Below are 13,313 nucleotides of genomic sequence, written 5' to 3'. Positions count from 1 at the left end.
TTCCCAGTAGCTCAGTTGGTAGAGCATGGTGTTTGCAACACCAGGGTTGTGGGTTTGATTCCCACGGGGGGCCAGCACAGAAAAAAAAATTTATGAAATGTATGCATTCACTACTGTAAGTCGCTCTGGATAAGAGCGTCTGCTAAATGACTAAAATGTAAATGTTTCACTTTTCATTAATGTTTTACAAATGTTCAAATTTCTCTTTCACTTTGACATCACAGCGTTTTTTTGTAGATCGTTGACAACAAATGACTTTGTAACAACAACATTTGGAAAAAGTCAAGGGCTGTTAACACTTTCTGAAGGCACAGTACATGTTTTTTGCTTGTTCCTCTTTTGCATGATTGGTATTAGTAAATTCCCCCGTCCCCTTCTTTTACACTTCCATAGTGAGAAAACCGTATAAGTATTAAATGTGAGAAACCTACATACAGATTACATACTACACCCAATCTACAACAATGTCTTATTTGAGACAGAACAGGTGTCTGGAAGTGATGCTTTAAATGAGGCTAACAACAAACATATGAGAAAGATTAGAGACACAGGAGAGGAGTGCTTCTGTGGTTTAGAATTCATCCACAAGGTGCTCTTTGATCATGGGATAAAATACTATAGAACAAAAATAAGTTGATGCTGGATAGTAAACAATGCCGGGAAAGCGCTTGTCCAAACAAACTTCCAGAAGAACTCAAGACACTCATGTAGTGGAAAAATGTTTAAAGACTTATGGCTTATGTATGGCATAAACAAAAAACACTGATGCGTTGCGGCTACAACAGCCTTCAACAGGGTGACCCTGAGCCTATCTGGTTATTCAGTTGAGTTTCGTTTTATTTCACATATGAATATATCGAATTTTGTCCCAATTGGCACATTGTACACATTGAAATTTGCTCTGATAAGATAAGTAGAGTATGATAGCTCAGTACACAAATAGTCTGTGGGAGGAAGGGTTTAAGTACCATTTTAACCACAATGCTCTTTGTCTATGTAGTGGCATCCGTTTGACACTGACACGTACAGTGTGAACTGTTGCTGAGTTTCAATACCCTCATGTTTGATGTTTGTGCAGTTTTGCATTTTATAATAGTATTTGATGTGTCTATCTTTGTAATTACAGGCCTCATTTGCTAATGAGACATTGGTCTCAATAAGACTCCCTGTCCAAGTAAGGTTAAAGATAAAATATAAGAAATAATACAAGGAATCTTAAGTAAGTGTTGGGATACCCCTTGTGTGTTTAACCTGTCAGTGCACAGCTTATTGCAGTGTGTTGCAGAGTGCATGGATGTCCTCTGCAGATTGCAACATTTCCCTTCTGTTTGAACTATCTACACAACATATGGAAGTTTTCGTTTGTGTTCTCTTTCTTCCCGCCTCCTCTTCTACACTATCCCAAATAATTTGTTTCCTTTTTTTGTTGGTTTTCCTTATTTTAGCGTCTTTGTGTTTATAAAAGTGCTATAAAAACAACACATCCTAGATCTGAATTAAAGAAATAATCTTATTAAATACTTTTTTCTTTACATAGTTGAATATGCTGACAACAAAATCACACAAAAATAATCCATGGAAATCCAATTTATCAACCCATGGAGGTCTGGATTTGGAGTCACACTCAAAATTAAAGTGGAAAACAACACTACAGGCTGATCCAACTTTGATGTAATGTCCTTAAAACAAGTCAAAATGAGGCTCAGTAGTGTGTGTGGCCTCCACGTGCCTGTATGACCTCCCTACAACGCCTGGGCATGCTCCTGATGAGGTGGCAGATGGTCTCCTGAGGGATCTCCTCCCAGACCTGGACTAAAGCATCCGCCAACTCCTGGACAGTCTGTGGTGCAACGTGGCGTTGGTGGATGGAGCGAGACATGATGTCCCAGATGTGCTCAATTGGATTCAGGTCTGGGGAACGGGCGGTCCATAGCATCAATGCGTTCCTCTTGCAGGAACTGCTGACACACTCCAGCCACATGAGGTCTAGCATTGTCTTGCATTAGGGGGAACCCAGGGCCAACCGCACCAGCATATAGTCTCACAAGGGGTCTGAGGATCTCATCTCGGTACCTAATGGCAGTCAGGCTACCTCTGGCGAGCACATGGAGGGCTGTGCGGCCACCCAAAGAAATGCCAACCCACACCATGACTGACCCACCGCCAAACCGGTCATGCTGGAGGATGTTGCAGGCAGCAGAACGTTCTCCACGGCGTCTCCAGACTCTGTCACGTCTGTCACATGTGCTCAGTGTGAACCTGCTTTCATCTGTGAAGAGCACAGGGTGCCAGTGGCGAATTTGCCAATCTTGGTGTAGTCTGGCAAATGCCAAACGTCCTGCACGGTGTTGGGCTGTAAGCACAACCCCCACCTGTGGACGTCGGGCCCTCATACCACCCTCATGGAGTCTGTTTCTGACCGTTTGAGCAGACACATGCACATTTGTGGCCTGCTGGAGGTCATTTTGCAGGGCTCTGGCAGTGCTCCTCCAGCTCCTCCATTGCACAAAGGCGGAGGTAGCGGTCCTGCTGCTGGGTTGTTGCCCTCCTACGGCCTCCTCCACGTCTCCTGATGTACTGGCCTGTCTCCTGGTAGCGCCTCCATGCTCTGGACACTACGCTGACAGACACAGCAAACCTTCTTGCCACAGCTCGCATTGATGTGCCATCCTGGATGAGCTGCACTACCTGAGCCACTTGTGTGGGTTGTAGACTCCGTCTCATGCTACCACTAGAGTGAAAGCACCGCCAGCATTCAAAAGTGACCAAAACATCAGCCAGGAAGCATAGGAACTGAGAAGTGGTCTGTGGTCTCCACCTGCAGAACCACTCCTTTATTGGGGGTGTCTTGCTTATTGCCTATAATTTCCACCTGTTGTCTATTCCATTTGCACAACAGCATGTGAAATGTATTGTCAATCAGTGTTGCTTCCTAAGTGGACAGTTTGATTTCACAGAAGTGTGATTGACTTGGAGTTACATTGTGTTGTTTAAGTGTTCCCTTTATTTTTTTGAGCAGTATATGTATTAAACTAAAAGCCTAATTTATACAAATTATGAATTGCAGAACTGTAGTTTCATTCAGGCTTACATCTCTACTGATCTGGTTAGAAATAACAGAACTAAGTAGTGCCATTCTGTATCTGTGACTTCTGTATCCTTTGTGCAATCCATACACTTTTAATTATGTTCTATTTCCTGTCATTCCTAGTCTTTTGGCAGCATTATTGATATAACAATACGTTTTGTCTTATAGGTCTAGCAGCCTGTAGACCATAAAATTTGATCAAATGTGATCTGGCCATGGAATGAAACCTCCATCCTACCCAGCATTTGATTACTGAACTTTACTCAAAACGTTCTCTGTACCTGTTGCTATTTGTGGTAAGTTTCATCATAATAACAGTACAAAAAAAATTATAGACTCTGAACCAGCTTGGAAGATGGCGCCGGAGAGGATGGCAGCCGTTTCATGGGCTCTTAACCAACCATAGTATTTTGTTAGTTTTTTCGCATTTTTTGTAACTTATTTTGTACATAATGTTGCTGCTACCATATCTTATGACCGAAAAGAGCTTCTGGACATCAGAACAGTGATTACTCACATTGAACTGGACAAAGAATTTCTCTTTAATGAGTCGGACTAGAGGAATTTACTCCAGACACCCGAACAGGCCCTCATCCCCGTCATTCGCAGGAGAAAGAGACGGAAAAGATATCGCGGAAAGAGATCTGGGTGCCTTGTGAGGATCCACCAACGAGTGGCTAATCTGCCCTTGCCATCCGTACTACTGGCCAACGCACAATCGCTGGAAAATAAATTGGACGAGCTAAATGCACGTATATCCTACCAACGGAACATTAAAAACTGTAATATCTTATGTTTCACCAAGTCGTAGCTGAACGACGACATGATTAACATACAGCTGGTGGGTTACACACTGCATCGGCAGGATAAGGAAGTCTCAAGGTTTTGTTCGCCTGAGGTAGAGTATCTCATGATAAGCTGTAGACCACACTATCTACCTAGAGAGTTTTCGTCTGTAATTTTCATAGCTGCCTACATACCACCACAGATCAATGCTGGCACTAAGTCCGCACTCAATGAGCTATATACCGCCATAAGCAAACAGGAAAACGCTCATCCAAAGGCGGCGCTCCTAGTGGCCGGGGACTTTAATGCAGGGAAACTTAAATCTGTTTTACCTAATTTCTATCAGCATGTGCAACCAGAGGGAAAAAACTTTAGACCACCTATACTCCACACACAAAGCTCTCCCTCGCCCACATTTGGCAAATCTGACCATCATTCTATCCTCCTGATTCCTGCTTCCAATCAAAAATTAAAGCAGGAAGCACCAGTGACTCTGTCAATAAAAAAGTGGTCAGATGAAGCAGATGCTAAGCTACAGGACTGTTTTGCTAGCACAGACTGGAATATGTTACCGGGATTCTTCCGATGGCATTGAGGAGTACACCACATCAGTCATTGGCTTCGTCAATAAGTATATCGAGGACGTCGTCCCCACACTGACTGTACGTACATACCCCAACCAGAAGCCATGGATTACAGGCAACATCCGCACTGAGCTAAAGGGTAGAGCTGCTGCTTTTAAGGAGCGGGACTCTAACCCGGAAGCTTATAAGAAATCCTGCTATGCCCTCCGACTAACCATCAAACAGGCAAAGCGTCAATACAGGACTAAGATCGAATCATACTACACCAGCTCCAACGCTCGTTGGATGTGGTAGGGCTCACAAACTATTACAGACTACAAAGGGAAGCACAGCTGAGAGCTGCCCAATGACACAAGCCTACGAGACAAGCGATGTGACTAAGACCTTTAAACAAGTCAACATTCACAAGGCCGTGGGGCCAGACGGATTACCAGGACGTGTACTCTGAGCATGTGCTGACCAACTGGTAAGTGTCTTCACTGACATTTTCAACCTCTCCCTGTCTGAGTCTGTAATAACAACATGTTTCAAGCAAACCACCATAGTCCCTGTGCTCAAGAACACTAAGGTAACCTGCCTAAATGACTACCGACCCGTAGCACTCACGTCTGTAGCCATGAGGGCTTTAAAAGGCTGATTATGGCTCACATCAACACCATTATCCCAGAAACCCTAGACCCACTCCAATTTGCAAACCGCCCCAACAGATCCACAGATGATGCAATCTCTATTGCACTCCACACTGCCCTTTCACACCTGGACAAAAGGAACACCTATGTGAGAATGCTATTCATTGACTACAGCTCAGCGTTCAACACCATAGTGCCCTCAAAGCTCATCACTAAGCTAAGGACCCTGGGACTAAACACCTCCCACTGCAACTGGATCCTGGACTTCCTGACGAGCCGCCCCCAGGTGGTAAGCGTAGGTAACAACACATCCGCCACGCTGATCCTTAACACGGGGGCCCCTCAGGGGTGCGTGCTCAGTCCTCTCCTGTACTCCCTGTTTACTCATGACTGCAACGCCAGGCACAACTCCAACACCATCATTAAGTTTGCAGATGACACAACAGTGGTAGGCCTGATCAGCAACAATGACGAGACAGCATATTGGGAGCAGGTCAGAGACCTGGCCGTGTGGTGCCAGGAAAACAATCTCTCCCTCAATGTGATCAAGACTAAGGAGATGATTGTGGACTACAGGAAAAAGAGGAGCGAGCACGCCCCCATTCTCATCGACGGGGCTGCAGTGGAGCAGGTTGAGAGCTTCAAGTTCCTTGGTGTCCACATCACCAACAAACTAACATGGTCCAAGCACATCAAGACAGTCGTGACGAGGGCACGACAAAACCTATTCCCCCTCAGGAGACTGAAAAGATTTGGCATGGTTCCTCAGATCCTCAAAAGGTTCTACAGCTGCACCATCAAGAGCATCCTGACTGGTTGCATCACTGCTTGGTACGGAAACTGCTAGGCCTCCGACTGCAAGAAACTACAGAGGGTAGTGCGAACGGCCCAGTACATCACTGGGGCCAAGCTCCCTGCCATCCAGGACCTCTATACCAGGCGGTGTCAGAGGAAGGTCCTTAAAATTGTCAAAGACTCCAGCCACCCTAGTCATAGACTGTTCTCTCTGCTACCGCACGGCAAGCGGTACCAGAGTGCCAAGTCTACAATTGAAGTCGGAAGTTTACATACACCTTAGCCATATACATTTAAACTCAGGTTTTCACAATTCCTGACATTTAATCATAGTAACAATTTCCTGTCTTAGGTCAGTTAGGATCCTCACTTTATTTTAAGAATGTGAAATGTCAGAATAACAGTAGAGAATGATTTATTTCAGCTTTTTTTTCTTTCATCACATTCCCATGGGTCAGAAGTTTACATACACCCAATTTATATTTGGTAATATTGCCTTTAAATTGTTTAACTTGGGTCAAACATTTTGAGTAGCCTTCCACAAGCTTCCCACAATAAGTTGGGTGAATTTTGGCCCATTCCTTCTGACAGAGTTGGTGTAACTGAGTCAGGTTTGTAGGCCTCCTTGTCGCACACGGTTTTTTAGTTCTACCAACAAATGTTCTATGGGATTGAGGTCAGGGCTTTGTGATGGGCATTCCAATACCTTGACTTTGTTGTCCTTAAGCCATTTTGCCACAACTTTGGAAGTATGCTTGGGGTCATTGTTCATTTGGAAGACCCATCTGCATCCAAGCTTTAACTTCATGACTGATGTCTTGAGATGTTGCTTCAATATATCCATATAATTTTCCTAACTCATGATGCCATCTATTTTGTGAAGTGCACCAGTCCCTCTTGCAGCAATGCACCCCCATAACATGATGCTGCCACCCCCCGTGCTTCACGGTTTGGATGGTGTTCTTCGGCTTGCAAGTGTTCCCCTTTTTCCTCCAAACATAACGATGGTCATTATGACCAAACAGTTCTATTTTTGTTTCATCAAACCAGAGGACATTTCTCCAAAAAATACGATCTTTATCCCCATGTGCAGTTGCAAACCGTGGTTTGGCTTTTTTATGGCGGTTTTGGAGCAGTGGCTTCTTCCTTACTGAGTGGCCTTTCAGGTTATGTCGATATAGGACTCGTTTTACTGTGGATATAGATACTTTTGTACCTGTTTCTTCCAGCATCTTCACAAGATCCTTTGCTGTGATTCTGGGATTGATTTGCACTTTTCACAGCCAAGTACGTTCATCTCTAGGAGACAGAACGCGACCCCTTCCTGAGCAGAATGAAGGCTGCGTGGTCCCATGACATCCTTTTCTGGAATTTTCCAAGCTGTTTAAAGGCACAGTCAACTTAGTGTATGTAAACTTCTGACCCACTGGAATTGTGATACAGTGAACTATAAGTGAAATAATTTGTCTCTAAACAATTGTTGGAAAAATTACTTGTGTCATGCACAAAGTAGATGTCCTAACCAACTTGCCAAAAACTATAGTTTGTTAACAAGAAATTTGTGGAGTGGTTGAAAAAACGAGATTTTATGACTCCAACATAAGTGTATGTACATTTCTGACTTCATCTGTTGGTCCAAAAAGCTTCTAAACAGCTTCTAGTCCCAAGCCATAAGACTCCTGAACACCAAATCAAATGGCTACCCAGACTATTTGCATTGCCCCCCCTTCCCCCTCTTTTACACCACTGCTACTCTTTTGTTATCCTCTATGCATAGTCACTTTAATAACTCTACCCACATGTACATAGTACCTCAACTAACCAGCGCCCGCGCACATTGACTCTGTACCGGTACCCCCCTGTATATAGTCTCGCTATTGCTATTTTACTGCATTTACATTTTTTACATTTACGTCATTTAGCAGACGGTCTTATCCAGAGCGACTTACAAATTGGTGCATTCACCTTATGATATCCAGTGGAACAACCACTTTACAATAGTACATCTATATCATATTTTTTTGTATTTTTTGGGGGGGGGGTTAGAAGGATTACTTTATCCTATCCCAGGTATTCCTTAAAGAGGTGGGGTTTCAGGTGTCTCCGGAAGGTGGTGATTGACTCTGCTGTCCTGGCGTCGTGAGGGAGCTTGTTCCACCATTGGGGTGCCAGAGCAGCGAACAGTTTTGACTGGGCTGAGCGGGAACTGTGCTTCCGCAGTGGTAGGGGGGCCAGCAGGCCAGAGGTGGATGAATGCAGTGCCCTTGTTTGGATGTAGGGACTGATCAAAGCCTGAAGGTACGGAGGTGCCGTTCCCCTCACAGCTCCGTAGGCAAGCACCATGGTCTTGTAGCAGATGCGAGCTTCAACTGGAAGCCAGTGGAGTGTGCGGAGGAGCGGGGTGACGTGCGAGAACTTGGGAAGGTTGAACACCAGACGGGCTGTGGCGTTCTGGATGAGTTGTAGGGGTTTAATGGCACAGGCAGGGAGCCCAGCCAACAGCGAGTTGCAGTAATCCAGACGGGAGATGACAAGTGCCTGGATTAGGACCTGCGCCGCTTCCTGTGTAAGGCAGGGTCGTACTCTGCGAATGTTGTAGAGCATGAACCTACAGGATCGGGTCACCGCCTTGATGTTAGCGGAGAACGACAGGGTGTTGTCCAGGGTCACACCAAGGGTCACACTTAGCACTCTGGGAGGAGGACACAATGGAGTTGTCAACCATGATGGCGAGATCATGGAACGGGCAGTCCTTCCCCGGGAGGAAGAGCAGCTCTGTCTTGCCGAGGTTCAGCTTGAGGTGGGGATCTGTCATCCACACTGATATGTCTGCCAGACATCCAGAGATGCGATTTGCCACCTGGTTATCAGAAGGGGGAAAGGAGAAGATTAATTGTGTGTCGTCTGCGTAGCAATGATAGGAGAGACCATGTGAGGATATGACAGAGCCAAGTGACTTGGTGTATAGCCAGAGGAGAGGGCCTAGAACTGAGCCCTGGGGGACACCAGTGGTGAGAGCACGTGGTGCGGAGACAGATTCTGGCCACGTCACCTGGAGAGTGAGCCGCGCCGGAGATGCCCAACTCGGAGAGGGTGGAGAGGAGGATCTGATGTTTCACAGTATCAAAGGCTGCAGATAGGTCTAGAAGGAAGAGAGCAGAGGTGAGAGAGTTAGCTTTAGCAGTGCGGAGAGCCTCCGTGACACAGAGAAGAGCAGTCTCAGTTGAATGACCAGTCTTGAAACCTGACTGATTTGGATCAAGAAGGTCATTATGAGAGAGATAGCAAGCGAGCTGGCCAAGGACGGCACGCTCAAGAGTTTTGGAGAGAAAAGAAAGAAGGGATACTGGTCTGTAGTTGTTGACATCGGAGGGATCGAGTGTAGATTTTTTGAGAAGGGGTACAACTCTCGCTCTCTTGAAGACGGAAGGGACGTAGCCAGCGGTCAAGGATGAGTTGATGAGCGAGGTGAGGTAAGGGAGAAGGTCTCCGGAAATGGTCTGGAGAAGAGAGGAGGGGATAGGGTGAAGCGGGCAGGTTGTTGGGCGGCCGGCCGTCACAAGTCGCAAGATTTCATCTGGAGAGAGAGGGGAGAAAGAGGTCAAAGCATAGGGGTGTCGTTTGACTTAACCTGTTATGGCTAGGGGGCAGTATTTTCACGGCTGGATAAAAAACGTACCCGATTTAATCTGGTTACTACTCCTGCCCAGTAACTAGAATATGCATATAATTATTGGCTTTGGATAGAAAACACCCTAAAGTTTCTAAAACTGTTTGAATGGTGTCTGTGAGTATAACAGAACTCATATGGCAGGCAAAAACCTGAGAACATTTCATGCAGGAAGTGGCCTGTCTGACAAGGTGTCGTTCTTCTTGTCTCTGTTTATTGAAGAGTGAGGATTTTAGCTGTCCCGTGACACTTCCTACAGCTGCCATAGGTTCTCAGAAGGCGGCAAAAAGCGGAATCGTGGCTTTGCAGGCTCTGGCTGAAACAAAGTAGCGCGTTTGGGTAGTGGCTGGTTACAGTACTGTGAGACTCAGGCTCGTGCCCGCGTCGACCGAAAGGTTTGTTTTCATTCCTCTGTTTAGCTAAATGGACATTCCCGGTCGGAATATTATCGCTTTTTTACGAGAAAAATGGCATAAAAATGGATTTTAAACAGCGGTTGACATGCTTCGAAGTACGGTAATGGAATATTTAGATTTTTTTTGTCACGAATTGCGCCATGCGCACGACCCTTCTTTACCATTCGGATAGTGTCTGGGACGCACGAACAAAACGCCGCTATTCGGATATAACGATGGATTATTTTGGACCAAACCAACATTTGTTATTGAAGTAGCAGTCCTATGAGTGCATTCTGACGAAGACAACAAAAGGTAATCAAACTTTTATAATAGTAAATCTGATATTGGTGAGTGCTAAACTTGCCGGGTGTCTAAATTGCTAGCCCGTGATGCCTGGGCTATGTACTTAGAATATTGCAAAATGTGCTTTCACCAAAAAGCTATTTTAAAATCGGACATATCGAGTGCATAGAGGAGTTCTGTATCTATAATTCTTAAAATAATTGTTGTGCTTTTTGTGAACGTTTATCGTGAGTAATTTAGTAAATTGTTAGCAAATTCCCCGGAAGTTTGCGGGGGGTATGCTAGTTCTGAACGTCACATGCTAATATGAAAAGCTGTTTTTTGATATAAATATGAACTTGATTGAACAAAACATGCATGTATTGTGTAACATAATGTCCTAGGTGTGTCATCTGATGAAGATCATCAAAGGTTAGTGCTGAATTTAGCTGTCTTCTGGGTTTTTGTGACATTATATGCTAGCTTGAAAAATGGGTGTCTGATTATTTCTGGCTTGGTACTCTGCTGACATAATCTACTGTTTTGCTTTCGCTGTAAAGCCTTTTTGAAATCGGACAGTGTGGTTAGATAAAGGAGAGTCTTATCTTTAAAATGCTGTGAAATAGTCATATGTTTGAAAAATTGAAGTTTTGGGATTTTTGAGGAATTTGTAATTCGCGCCACGCCTATCATTGGATATTGGAGCAGGTGTTCCGCTAGCGGAACGTCTAGATGTAAGAGGTTAACAAACGAGGATCGGATGTCGTCAACCTTGTTTTCAAAATGGTTGACGAAGTCATCAGCAGAGAGGGAGGAGGGGGGAGGGGGATTCAGGAGGGAGGAGAAGGTGGCAAAAAGCTTCCTAGGGTTAGAGGCAGATGCTTGGAATTTAGAGTGGTAGAAAGTGGCTTTAGCAGCAGAAACAGAGGAAGAAAATGTAGAGAGGAGGGAGTGAAAAGATGCCAGGTCCGCAGGGAGGCTAGTTTTCCTCCATTTCTGCTCGGCTGCCCGGAGCCCTGTTCTGTGAGCTCGCAATGAGTCGTCAAGCCACGGAGCAGGAAGTGAGGACCGAGCCGGCCAGGAGGCTAGGGGACATAGAGAGTCAAAGCATGCGGAAAGGGAGGAGAGGAGGGTTGAGGAGGAAGAATCAGGAGATTGGTTGGAGAAGGATTTAGCAGAGGGAAGAGATGATAGGATGGAAGAGCAGAGAGTAGCGGGAGAGAGAGAGCGAAGGTTGCGATGGCGCAATACCATCTGAGTAGGGGCAGAGTGAGTAGTGTTGGAGGAGAGCGAGAGGGAAAAGGATACAAGGAAGTGGTCGGAGACTTGGAGGGGAGTTGCAGTGAGATTAGTAGAAGAACAGCATCTAGTAAAGATGAGGTCAAGCGTATTGCCTGCCTTGTGAGTAGGGGGGGACGGTGAGAGGGTGAGGTCAAAAGAGGAGAGGAGTGGAAAGGAGGCAGAGAGAAATGAGTCAAAGGTAGACGTAGGGAGGTTAAAGTCACCCAGAATTGTGAGGGGTGAGCCATCCTCAGGAAAGGAACTTACCAAGGCGTCAAGCTCATTGATGAACTCTCCAAGGGAACCTGGAGGGCGATAAATGATAAGGATGTTAAGCTTGAATGGGCTAGTGACTGTGACAGCATGGAATTCAAAGGAGGAGATAGACAGATGGGTAAGGGGAGAAAGAGAGAATGTCCACTTGGGAGAGATGAGGATTCCAGTGCCACCACCCCGCTGACCAGATGCTCTCGGGGTATGCGAGAACGCGTGGTCAGACGAGGAGAGAGCAGTAGAAGTAGCAGTGTTTTCTGTGGTAATCCATGTTTCCGTCAGCGCCAAGAAGTCGAGGGACTGGAGGGTAGCATAGGCTGAGACTAACTCTGCCTTGTTGGCTGCAGACCGGCAGTTCCAGAGGCTGCCGGAGACCTGGAACTCCACGTGGGTCGTGCGCACTGGGACCACCAGGTTAGAGTGGCAGCAGCCACGCGGTGTGAAGCGTTTGTATGGCCTGTGCAGAGAGGAGAGAACAGGGATAGACAGACACATAGTTGACAGGCTACAGAAGAGGCTACGCTAATGCAAAGGAGATTGGAATGAAAATTAGCTAAACAACTGGGGAAGCGAGAGAGCAGGGCCTCCCTCACTAACCTTTCACTGAAACACTCAAATATAACTCTTCCAACTTCTACTTTAGAAATTATAATTGATGTAAACTACAGTGATTCAATGTTTCCAGGAATAGGCTCAAACTTAGTTTATTCAGCTAGATAACTTGGTACAGTATTCTTCCGTGAAACCCACCCAGTGCACCGTATCCTATGACGCCGTAGCTAACTAGCATGCTAGCATCCAATAACACACGGTTAGCACCAATACTTGGTTACAACAAATTACCAATGGATCATTTGTGTCCGTGTCTAGTTCCTTTCATAACGCAGAAGTAATTAAACGTTGGCTAGCTAACACAAAGTCAGTCCTGCTAGCTACACAAGTGGACTACACATCTCGAATGTTCAGAAAGTTAAGCTTACATTGCAAAAATGTTATTGACTAAAATAATACAGTACTGCTAGCTGGTAAAGTTTAATATTACCTGCGGAGCGAAGCGAAGTACAGCACGACTTCAGGAAATGTAGTCGTGCTGGATGGATGCCGCTCTTTAATTACTTGTTACTTTTATTTCTTATCCGTATTGTTTTCTTTTTAAACTGCATTGTTGGTTAGGGGCTCGTAAGTAAGCATTTCACTGTAAGGTCTACACCTCTTGCATTCAGCGCATGTGACTAATACAATTTGATTTGATATCTTTACTTAGCAACAGCTCTCTCCACTGGCTTCCAGTCGAAGCTCGCATCCGCTACAAGACCATGGTGCTTGTCTACGGAGCTGTGAAGGGAACGGCACCTCCGTACCTTCAGGCTCTGATCAGGCCCTACACCCAAACAAGGGCACTCCGTTCATCCACCTCTGGCCTGCTCGCCTCCCTACCTCTGAGGAAGCACAGTTCCCGCTCAGCCCAGTCAAAACTGTTCGCTGCTCTGGCACCCCAATGGTGGAACAAGCTCCCTCACGACGCCA

The sequence above is a fragment of the Salmo salar genome, chromosome ssa02 (genome assembly GCF_905237065.1).
Source record: "Salmo salar chromosome ssa02, Ssal_v3.1, whole genome shotgun sequence".
Classification (NCBI taxonomy): domain Eukaryota; kingdom Metazoa; phylum Chordata; class Actinopteri; order Salmoniformes; family Salmonidae; genus Salmo; species Salmo salar.
The sequence above is the reverse complement of the archived record's forward strand: the minus strand, read 5'-3'. Positions refer to the sequence as shown.